This window comes from Adiantum capillus-veneris, chromosome 10 (genome assembly GCF_014529385.1).
Source record: "Adiantum capillus-veneris isolate H3 chromosome 10, ASM1452938v2, whole genome shotgun sequence".
NCBI lineage: Eukaryota > Viridiplantae > Streptophyta > Polypodiopsida > Polypodiales > Pteridaceae > Adiantum > Adiantum capillus-veneris.
The window spans coordinates 141,761,911-141,772,374 of record NC_140940.1 but is presented as its reverse complement, the minus strand read 5'-3'; positions in this window follow the sequence as shown (position 1 = coordinate 141,772,374).

Below are 10,464 nucleotides of genomic sequence, written 5' to 3'. Positions count from 1 at the left end.
ATGGAAAGATAGGTATCCCTAGAGTGATGGGTGTATATACAATGCACGGAGGAAAAAACCTCCTAAAGAGGGAAAAAATGCCCCGGTGTTCCTAGTGTGTTCACACACATCACTACCACATGTATATGGTAACAAACCCCCCTGGAGTGATGCGGTGAACGAGAGTTGGCACATGAGTAATGGCACATGAGTAAAGGGAAGTGCCATGCCTTGAGGACATGGTCAGTCCACAAAGGGGAGTAAGCCCAAAGCTTTGCGGAAAGCTTCAAGCTTCTCACAAGACAATGCCTTTGTGAAAATATCAGCAAGGTTGTCTTGTGTTGGTACATAAGCCAAGTTGATCTCTCCTGCTGAGAGCCTCTCCTTGACATAGTGGTAATGCACCTCAATGTGCTTTGTGCGAGCATGAAAAACTGGGTTCCTCGCAACTGCCAATGTGCTCTAACTGTCATTGTTGATAGTGTTGGCAGTGTCTTGTCCAACACCCATTGTCCAACACCCAAATCATCCATAAGGCGTATGAGCCATACACACTCAACCGTAGCTGTGAAGATTGTCCTATACTCAGCCTCACAACTCGAAGTGGCCATAGTAGGTTTCTTCTTGCTCAACCATGATATACATGAACTGCCAAGCATGAAACAAAAACCACTTGTGGACACTCACTTTTCAAAACAACCAGCCCAATCTGAGTCCGAAAAAGCATGTAAGTCTGGCGGCAATGATCCCCCTTGGGATAAAACAAGCCAAGATGTAAAGTGCCTCTAAGGTAGCAGAAAATCCTCTTGATAGCCTTCCAATTCTTAGACCCTGGGCTATGCATAAATCTGCTGACCTGTGAGACTACAAACTGAATATCCAGCCTCGTGTTGCATACATAAATGAGGTAGCCAACAGTAGTTTGGTAAAGAGTGACATCAGCAGGATCGCTAGCATCATGTAGACTCAACTTCAAACCTGTTTCCACGAGAGTGGCAATAGGTTTGCAATCTTCAAGTCCAAACTTACATAGCAATGTCTCTATGTAACTTTTCTAACACAAGGCAATACCACCATCACACTGCTGCCAACAGTGCCACTGTACACAGTAGACGTCTCCAAGCCTGAAGGGATAAAGTTGATAGTCGACTCTCAACCCAAACCCAATTCGTACAAATGGCATTTTTTCCAGGAGGCAAATCACATAAAGTCCATGTGTCATTTTCTATAAGTGCATCATATTTTGATTGCATGGCAACCATCCAATTTCTTGAATTTTGTGCTTCATCAAAAGACAGAGGCTCTTCAACATAATGTAAGCTAGACACAGCCAAAGCATAACAATCTGATGCATAAGATGCATGGCGAGAGCCTGAACGAGTACGACTAGACAAAGGTGCATCCCATTTACTGTCACACAAAGTGTGTACCACCCATTTTGGCATACCTCTAGCCTACTCATTTTCAGCCCTTTCCTCATCAAGTACATCATGTACATCTGTATCAGTAATAGGCTGATCTAAAACATTTTCAGAAACTCCCATAGGCTGTACATTTTCCTCATTGGAACTTACATTCGTATTTCCACCACTGAAAAGAGGCAACAAAGTGTCATAAATGTCCTGTGAGCTTACATTACTGTCTCTAGTACATGACAGCAAGGGCTGAACAGAATCTTCCACAAACACTACATCCCATGAAACCAGAATACTTTTTGTTTGCAGATGATACAACCTGTAACCTTTGCTTTCAGCACTATAACCAACAAAAATACATTTGATAGCCTTATCATCCAATTTCCTGCAATGCACTTGTGGCACCAAAGCATATACCAAACAGCCAAAAACACGCATGTGCTCAATAGAAGGCTTTCTATCATGCCATGATTCATATGGAGTAATCGACTTTAAAGATTTCATAGGACACCTATTAAGTACATAAGTGGCACACATGATGGCCTCAAGCCAAAAAGAATGCAGAAAAGCTTGACTTTTGACCATACATCATGCCATTTTTGTAAGTGACCTGTTTTTCCTCTCAGCAACACCATTTTGCTGAGGTGTATAAGGCATTGTACATTGGTGTTTTATCCCAAGACTAGCCAGAAATGCATTAAATTCATGAGACATATACTCCCCCCCTCGATCGGAACGGAGGGTGCCCATAGTACGTTTCGAGACATTTTTCGCCATAGCCATAAATTTTTTGAAGCACATAAAAACTTTGGACTTTGCTTTAAGCGGAAATACCCATGCATGTCTGGAGTAATCATCAATGAAAGTCGTGAAGTACAGGTAATTGCCCAAGGATGGAGTTTGCATGGGCCCACAAACATCACTATGCACAAGCTGCAACCCGTATGTGGCCAGACCTGAACCATCCTTTGGAAACTTAGAACGCTGCATCTTACCTAAAATACAGCCTTCACAAACATGTTTGACAGGTGCTTCAAGAGGCGGCAAAGAAGCAACCATATCAGATTTCTGTAAACGCAGCAAACTGGCAAAATTCAAATGACCAAAACGTGCATGCCAAAGTTTTGCATCTGAAATAGGCCTTGAATCTACAACAACATTTGCAAAAAAAATTTCACACTTGTCATACAAAGTGAGCTTATACAGCCCACGGCACAAAAGGCCATATGCAACAATTTCATCACCAAAACTGAGATCATGAATTGTACATCTGCTATCTACAAATTTGACTACAAGTCCAAGTCTAGCAGGTGCGGATACAGACAAGAGATTCTTCTTGATCCCAGGTACATAAAGTGCATCAAAAAGTGTGAAGGAACTGCCATTTGCAGCAGTAAGCACAATATTTCCAACTCCCTGAACTGGATAAGAGGCATTGTTGGCACAAGTGACAGAATTCACATGAGGGACAGACTCGAGAGAGGTAAACAATTCACGATGTGAGGTAATGTGCTTTGTAGCACCACTGTCAAAATACCACACATGTGAATCTGTAGCAGCAGCTGACAAGCATGCATCATGGACAACAGGATTGTAAGTGCACTCTGCACTAAAAGCCCATTCTGCATCAATGTTGGAGCCCCATTGGTCCAACTGTTGTAATGAGCCCATCTTGTAAAGCATATCAAATTCCCATTTTATGTCAAAGACATCTTATCATTTTGATCCATTCGTCTGGGTTATGTAAAGATTAATCAATTAGTCAGGACTCAGATTTGTTCCCACTTTGTAATAATGAGTAAGAGAACCCCATGTACATTTTTGAGCTAAGGTGACTAAAAGTATGAAAGTCACCTTAGAACCATTTTTTTTAAAAAGACATTTGAATATTAATCGTGTGTCGTACGAGTCTGAGAGAGAGAGAGAGAGAGAGAGAGAGAGAGAGAGTGTCTTATCCTCTTCGCTACGCGCTTCTCCCTCACCGGATTCACGGCGTGACCACACCATCGCGGTAGTCTCTCGAAGAGCTACATGCCCACGCCACGCATTCACCTTTTCAGGCTGATCGCGATCGATCCGTCCTCGAGCTTGTTTTGCTTGTAAGTAGCACAAACAGTGTCTGTTTTCAATAATCAAGTGCTTTATGGAATGAGAAAGAGATTGGCTACACATAGATACTCATAAACTTAAGTTTAGCCCACTTTTGGATTATGACATGTTAGTCTATCGCGACTGTATTCGAGATAACTAGGGTTCAAATCTGGTGAGATTAGACTTATAGGTAAGTAAATCCTAGTGAGAGGATGGTGCCTAGTGAGTTTGATGCGATTCCGAGTTCATTGGACGTGTAAACTGTGTTGTGAGAATTTAGGGATAGAGTAGGTTGCATTCTACCAGGGTTAGTGATTGATGCATCATAAAAGTGTGTATGTGTAGATTGGTCTCAGCCTGAGAAGCTAACGAGATTGCCTACGTGCACCTACGGGTTAGTCGTGTCATCGGATGATAAGTATGTTGTCTGTGTCGTGCTCGTGAGTATGAACAGGGGAGTAGTTTTGCCCTAAAACATTGGCGCCGCTACCGGGGACACAAGACCTTAAGTAGGGAGATCTACGTCACTCGTGTGATGGTTGGCTTACTTTAGTTTTGACTAGAGAGAGCTTAAACTTTTAGAACAAGATCCAGGATAGAGTATCCTGAGGTCTAGTGGATAGCTAGGAAGCCCGTGTCTTGCCGAGGGTCTGCGACTAGTTAGATTTAGTTAAGTAGGATACTATGGAGTTATGGTTTTTGGTGTTGAATGCTTGTTATACTTGTGAAGAAATAGAGTAGAAAAAAGCTGTAAAACTGCAAAAAACAAACAAAAAGAAGAAACAATAAGGCTGTTTGCTTGCCTTGAAAGAAAAACCCACCTCATATACCCTGGAAAAGGGTGAAAAGAGTCTACATTGAAGTTTATGATCCAACACTCGAGAAAACATAAAAACTGCGAGCAAAACCAACAAAAAAGAAACAGGTGATTGTCATAAGGAAACACTAAGTGAACCTAGAGAGGCCAAGAAGAGATATAACCATTAGCCTAGGGTAAACTGACTGTGTCATGAGGTACGACTGTTGTTCAAAAGTTTAAGATTAAGTGTCATCAAATTTGCATCACTTCAAGTGCAATGGAGTTGTGAATTGTCAGAGAAAAGTGAAAATTTGTGAAATGTTTGAGTTTAAGGTCAAAATAAGTCCAAACTTCATAAAACTTGGGGAATAGACTTATATGGGCACAGGGAACAAGACTATGCAAAAACAGACAAAAAATTAAATCCCCTTTGCTCTCTGCCTGGTCTATCGCGATAGACTGATGAAGGTGGTGATTGACTAGCAACAAGGAAAAAAACCTTTATGCCACAGGGTTCACACATCAATACAAGGGTACTCACAAAAATTGAGTGAATTTGAACACCATATTGACCACAAAACTTCAAAACTGGTGTTTAGAGTCTAAATTCAAAGACAAGGGCAAGAAGTCTTTGAACAAATGTCCAAATAGTGCCAAAATTGGTCAATACACTACACAAGGGGAGGCTGAAACAACTGTGGAGAAAACTTGGCAAAAATGCTAAGATTGGAGAAAGTGCCAAGTCTATCACGATAGACCAAGGAAAGTGTTTCCTGGGAACTTTTCATACAAATTTCCCCTAGGGAGAGATTTATCAGGGCCTATATAGCAGACACACCAAAATTCAAGGCATTTAGATCACTGAAGGTCAATCTGAGGGTCAGATAGAGAATCAAGCTCTGATTGAAATACTAAAATGGGACCAAAACCCAACCCAAGTGCCTGAACTTCATAAAACTAGAGGGATAGGCTATAGAGGGTATCTAGAACTCAAGGGTAAAGTCACAATTTTGAATTGACTTATGCTGAGCAAATTGTTGGTCTATCGCGATAGACTAAGAAAGTAGTGAATCAGACACTTTTTGCAATTTGTGACTATACTGCTAGGACATACTCTCTATATAAATCCCAGCCATCAATTCATATTTGAAATTGGACCACCAGAAGACTGACTAAGGGGTTGCTATATATACTTGAAAGATTTTTGGTAATTCAGGGTAAGCTTTAAGTTTGCAACCAAACTTTCATTCTTATGTATTTAAGGTCAGGAGCCTTTGTTAAGTCGGGAGCTAAAAAGTGTCAAAAGTCAAGTAAGTACCACGTCCACCGAAGAGAGTGTAACTCAAAAGAGACTAGACCCATTAGCACCTATCATTGAAGAGGGTAGTGATACTAACACTTTGCCGGAAAAGTCCTTCTTCATGATGGGGAGTCAACATCCAGGAGGTTTCAACGGTGAAGGACCAATGCCAGGGGGGAGCACCTCCCTACATCCTTTAAACGAAACCAAGTTCACTATAATCTTCTTGGAAGGATCTAACTCGAGGGGAGCCTTAGTTTATTGTGACTATCGGGGACGCAAGTGTATTTGTATTGAAGAAAGACCGGCTCAGAGACTAGAGATAATTCGAGTCTATGATGATGGTGACAGATTCCGAGACAAAAAGGGGAACCACTATCTGATAGTGAGTAACCCTGAGGATTACAACAGATATGGGGATAACGTGGCAAAAGGGAAAATGGTTTCAGAAACCCAAGAACCGCCTCCTAACATTGATCGACCTGGAGCGCTTTTTATGTATGATAAGAAAACAGCCAAGGTCCCAACCTATAATGAGAATGTAGGGATTTACAAGCATGAAAGCGAGGGAATAGTCTCTTACTTTCAATGCAAGGAACCCTACCCAAATGAATTAAGCAAAGACAAGGTTCTTTACTTATTTTCTTATGAAACTGCTATGGGGAAGGATATTGTTTTTGTTGATAGATACGGGCGAGAATACAAACGTATACTCCCAGAAGAGGTTGAAAAGGCAACAGTTCCGGGAGCATCGACCTATGGTCCTGACGATGTACCAAGAGCCACCTACACCCCTAGCAAGTCGATAAATCCCTTTTCAGAAGAGTATGACGCTACCTCACATTCTACCCGACAACCGACGTCCAACTACCAGCACCAACCAGCTACTCAGTCATCATTGCAGGCATGGCTTCGACAGAGTGTTACATTAGAACAAGACCAAACCCGAGAGGGTTATCAAACAGCACGAGGGTTAAGGGATTTACAAGAACCACCAATCTATGCAAAGTATTAAGGAGAGAGTAAGACAAAGACTTAGGGGTCAACTGAGCTTGGAAGAACACCCCGAGAACGAGTTCGGAGAGATGAACCATCTCTCACAAGAACGTTAGAAATTATGGATTAGGAGCACCACTGGGAGAGGAACTTGGCCACTATAGAAGACCAGAGGAGGTATATCGACTAGGAAGGGGAGATCCCATGATGAGATTTGTAGACCATCGTAGAATTAGACCTTCTCAAGTGCAAAAATGGGTAAACAAGAAATATACGGGAAGCAGGGATCCAAGAGATCATGTAGCAGCCTTTGTGCATGTAATTAGAGCTGAAGAGGTGTTAGACTTTCCTACCCAATTTGCAGGATTCAGTTTAACCTTAGAGGATGATGCTGCTACATGGTTTGACTCGGTGGAGCGAAGAGACTTTGAGTCTATGGAGAAAGTGTTTGACGAGTTTATCGAGGAATTCTCACAAAGAGGAATAGCTCATAATACAATCTCACAAATCCATAAATTCAAACAGAAAGATGGAGAGTCTGTGCGAAAGGCAGCCCTCTGATTAAAAAGATATGTTAAGTTCTTCCCCGTGGAAGAACTTCCAACTCAGTCCAGACTTATGCTTATATTTATCCAAGGACTAAGGAATGCAGATCTTCAAAAGGACTTACATATGAAAAGGAGCACGACGTTGAATGATTTAACCAAGGAAGCTCTATACCTTGTGGAAAATTGTGCGGTCTACAAAGAGGGTGAGTTCAAGGATCTTGAGGATGATTCTTCCTCGCAACAAAGCGGAAGCAAATCTGCTAAGACAACACTGAAAGGAGAAGTAGTGGTAAGCCAAGAGCAGCTTGTAGAGGAAGTGCTTAAAAAGATTAACTTGTATTCCAAACCACAAGCTAAACAACCAAAATGGTGTGCGATTGAACAAAAATGGACAAACCATGGGACGGAGAAGTGTTATTATAACAAGGGATATGTGAGAGAACGACCATATGCTCCGCAAGCTCAGGCGACATTCCCTCAAGTCCCACCGATGCCTAGATATCAGACTGGCAACCTACCAGGACCTGTAGGCATAGAAAGACCACAACCAGTGTTGGGACAACAACCACCCCCACCAGGATTACGACCAGTCGGCATAAGATACACACCCACAGTAACTGAGTCGGATGAGAAGGCTTTAGTACCTATGCATGCATACTACGACGAGCCCAATGGATATGCGGAAAACTCTGTCTATTATCCACCGGATGAACCCTCTACACCAGAACCATGGAGCATGATAGGAAATACAGGACCACCAACTGCTGCACAGGCAGCGGGAGAAGGACGATATAGCCTGGATGAAAGAACATTGTTGTTCATAGCCAACGGAGGCATGAGTGAGCAAAGAATTGCACACCAACAAAGAGGAGCTCCAGGAGCACCTCAAAAACCTAAAGGACCATGCTACAAGTGTGGTGGGGACCATTGGTTGAGAGACTGCCCTCATGACGAAATCGTTAGGGTCAACGCATATTGCACTGAGTGTGGAATTACTCACGTGATCCCTGATTACTCGAAAAACCGGAGAAAAGGATCAAAAACTACCTTGAGTATGCTGGGAGCGTTACCTTGCTCTTACCACCCTTTCTTTGAGAAGCAATAAAAGCTTGTTCAACTGCACGTTGCCTAGTCCTGTTTTTTCTAGAAAGTGACTCTTGCAACAGATAGGTGCATAATACATCAAACTTGACAACTTCAGGATTTCCTTGGGTCATCAGTCTCCAAGTACTAGCAAAAGTCTGGTAGGAATCTAGTAAGGCATCAAGAACAGTCTGCACAAGGGAACTGTCTGAAATGACTTCACCTGCAAAAATAAGCTGCTCATTGATATCCTTGACACTAGCAAGGAAAGTGTCCATATCATCTTCCTCATGCATAGTCTTCGACTCCAGCTCTTTACGCAGCAAAGCAATTTAAGCCTCTTTGCGACTTGCATAAAGACCAGCCAAAATATCTCAAGCCTGTTTTGCAAATTTTGCTGAACAGATGTGAGGAACAATGGTGCACTTCACAGACAACGCAATAAATGCATGAGCCTGCGCATCTTTAACATCCCAACGAGCTTGTTCTGTCATAGGCAAAACAACTCTAACAGTAGCAATCCTTGCAGCAAGACCTGCAACATCCTCAACATCACCTACATCCTCAGAATGAGGACGTACATCAATGTCCTACACAATGTTCCAGACGCCCTTTGCCACAAGAACATGTTGCATCATATAAGCCCACATAGGGTAGTTTCCCAGGGCGGTCACTTTTTAGAATGTGTATGATATCATGTGAGTTAACTGGAGAGACCAAAATGTATAAAAATGTATACATAAAGAGGGGGGTGGGGGTTTTCTTAATAGGCTCATAGTGTAAGTATAGTATGTATATTGGGGTATGATTAATTACCTCTTGAATGCACGTGATATAGGGGTCTTTTGATAAGTGACTGCCCCGGGGGTAGTTGTCCCCATCCAACCTATCCTCAGTAGCAAACATCTTGAACACATCTGTGTTGTTGTTGTCAGGCCATGGTAAATGCTGCACCTGATGTGAAAACTACCCAAAAATAGGATAAATGGAGCGAGAAAAACACGTGCTATATAGCATAAACCGTAGAAGACTATAAGGCACCTGTTATATGCAGAAAACGACACTGACAGAAATTCTGCACAAAATGACAAAATTGCCTGTGCAGACCTGCCTGTAGTGGAAGCGGAGGCCGAAATGAGCCCAAATCAAAAATCTTAGTAGACCTATGAACGCTCGCCAAAGCTCATTGAAATCGGAGAAAGTGAGCAGGTGTGTACTGGAGCAGCTGGCGACTAAGCCCGGGAGGATGCAACCTGCTCTGATACCAATTGTTGGAATTAGGGTTGCAGAGAAACACATACAACTTAGAGAAGACGAAGGAAGCTCAAGGTACACAATAGATAGTGTATTACTTAGTGTGCAATCGAAAGATAGGTAGCCCTAGAGTGATGGGCGTATATACAATGCACGGGGGAAAAAACCTCCTAAAGAGGGGAAAAATGCCCCGGTGGTCCTAGTGTGTTCACACACATCACTACCACATGTATATGGTAACAACCTGTCCAATTGAGACTCAATTTTTTTGTATCTTCTATCTTTCTTTCCTAAGGAAACCATGCTTGTATGTTATTTCATACACATGTGTATGTTCTTACATAGGTATATTTGAACCTAGATTCATCACTTGTCGAATCCAAACTCATATTTTCTATATTTTCTATCTTTCTTTTCCGAGAAAAGTGTGTTTGTATGTTCTTTCATATTCATGTGTATTGAATATCTTAGTCATATGTCCATTCCACGCTAGGTTATGGTGGAATGTACTTTGTTAAGCATATGTGCACTTTAGATTGTCCATTTGTCCATTCTAGCTCAAGTGATGGTCTTATGTGAATGTGCTCTTTTCTAGGAAAGACATGCATAACCATGTTCTTTAATAGGCACACGTGCTGTCTAGATCGACCACCTATCCCTTCTAGGTCAAGTGATGGTCGTATGATATTACATGTGTAGATATACACATAGATTGATGAGATGTCCAACCTAGGTTCATTTTTTATCTTTATAGTCAGATATGTTGTATAGATTGACCACCTTTCCATTCTAGGTCAAGTGATGGTCCTATTTTGTAATATGTGTATTTCTCTATAGAGATTGACCACCTGTCCAATCCAGACTCATTTTTTTTATATATTCTATACTTCTTTCCCCAGGAAATCATGCTTGTATGTTATTTCATACACATGTGTATGTTCTTACATAGGTATATTTGCACCTAGATTGACAACTTGTCCAATCTAGACTCATTTTTTC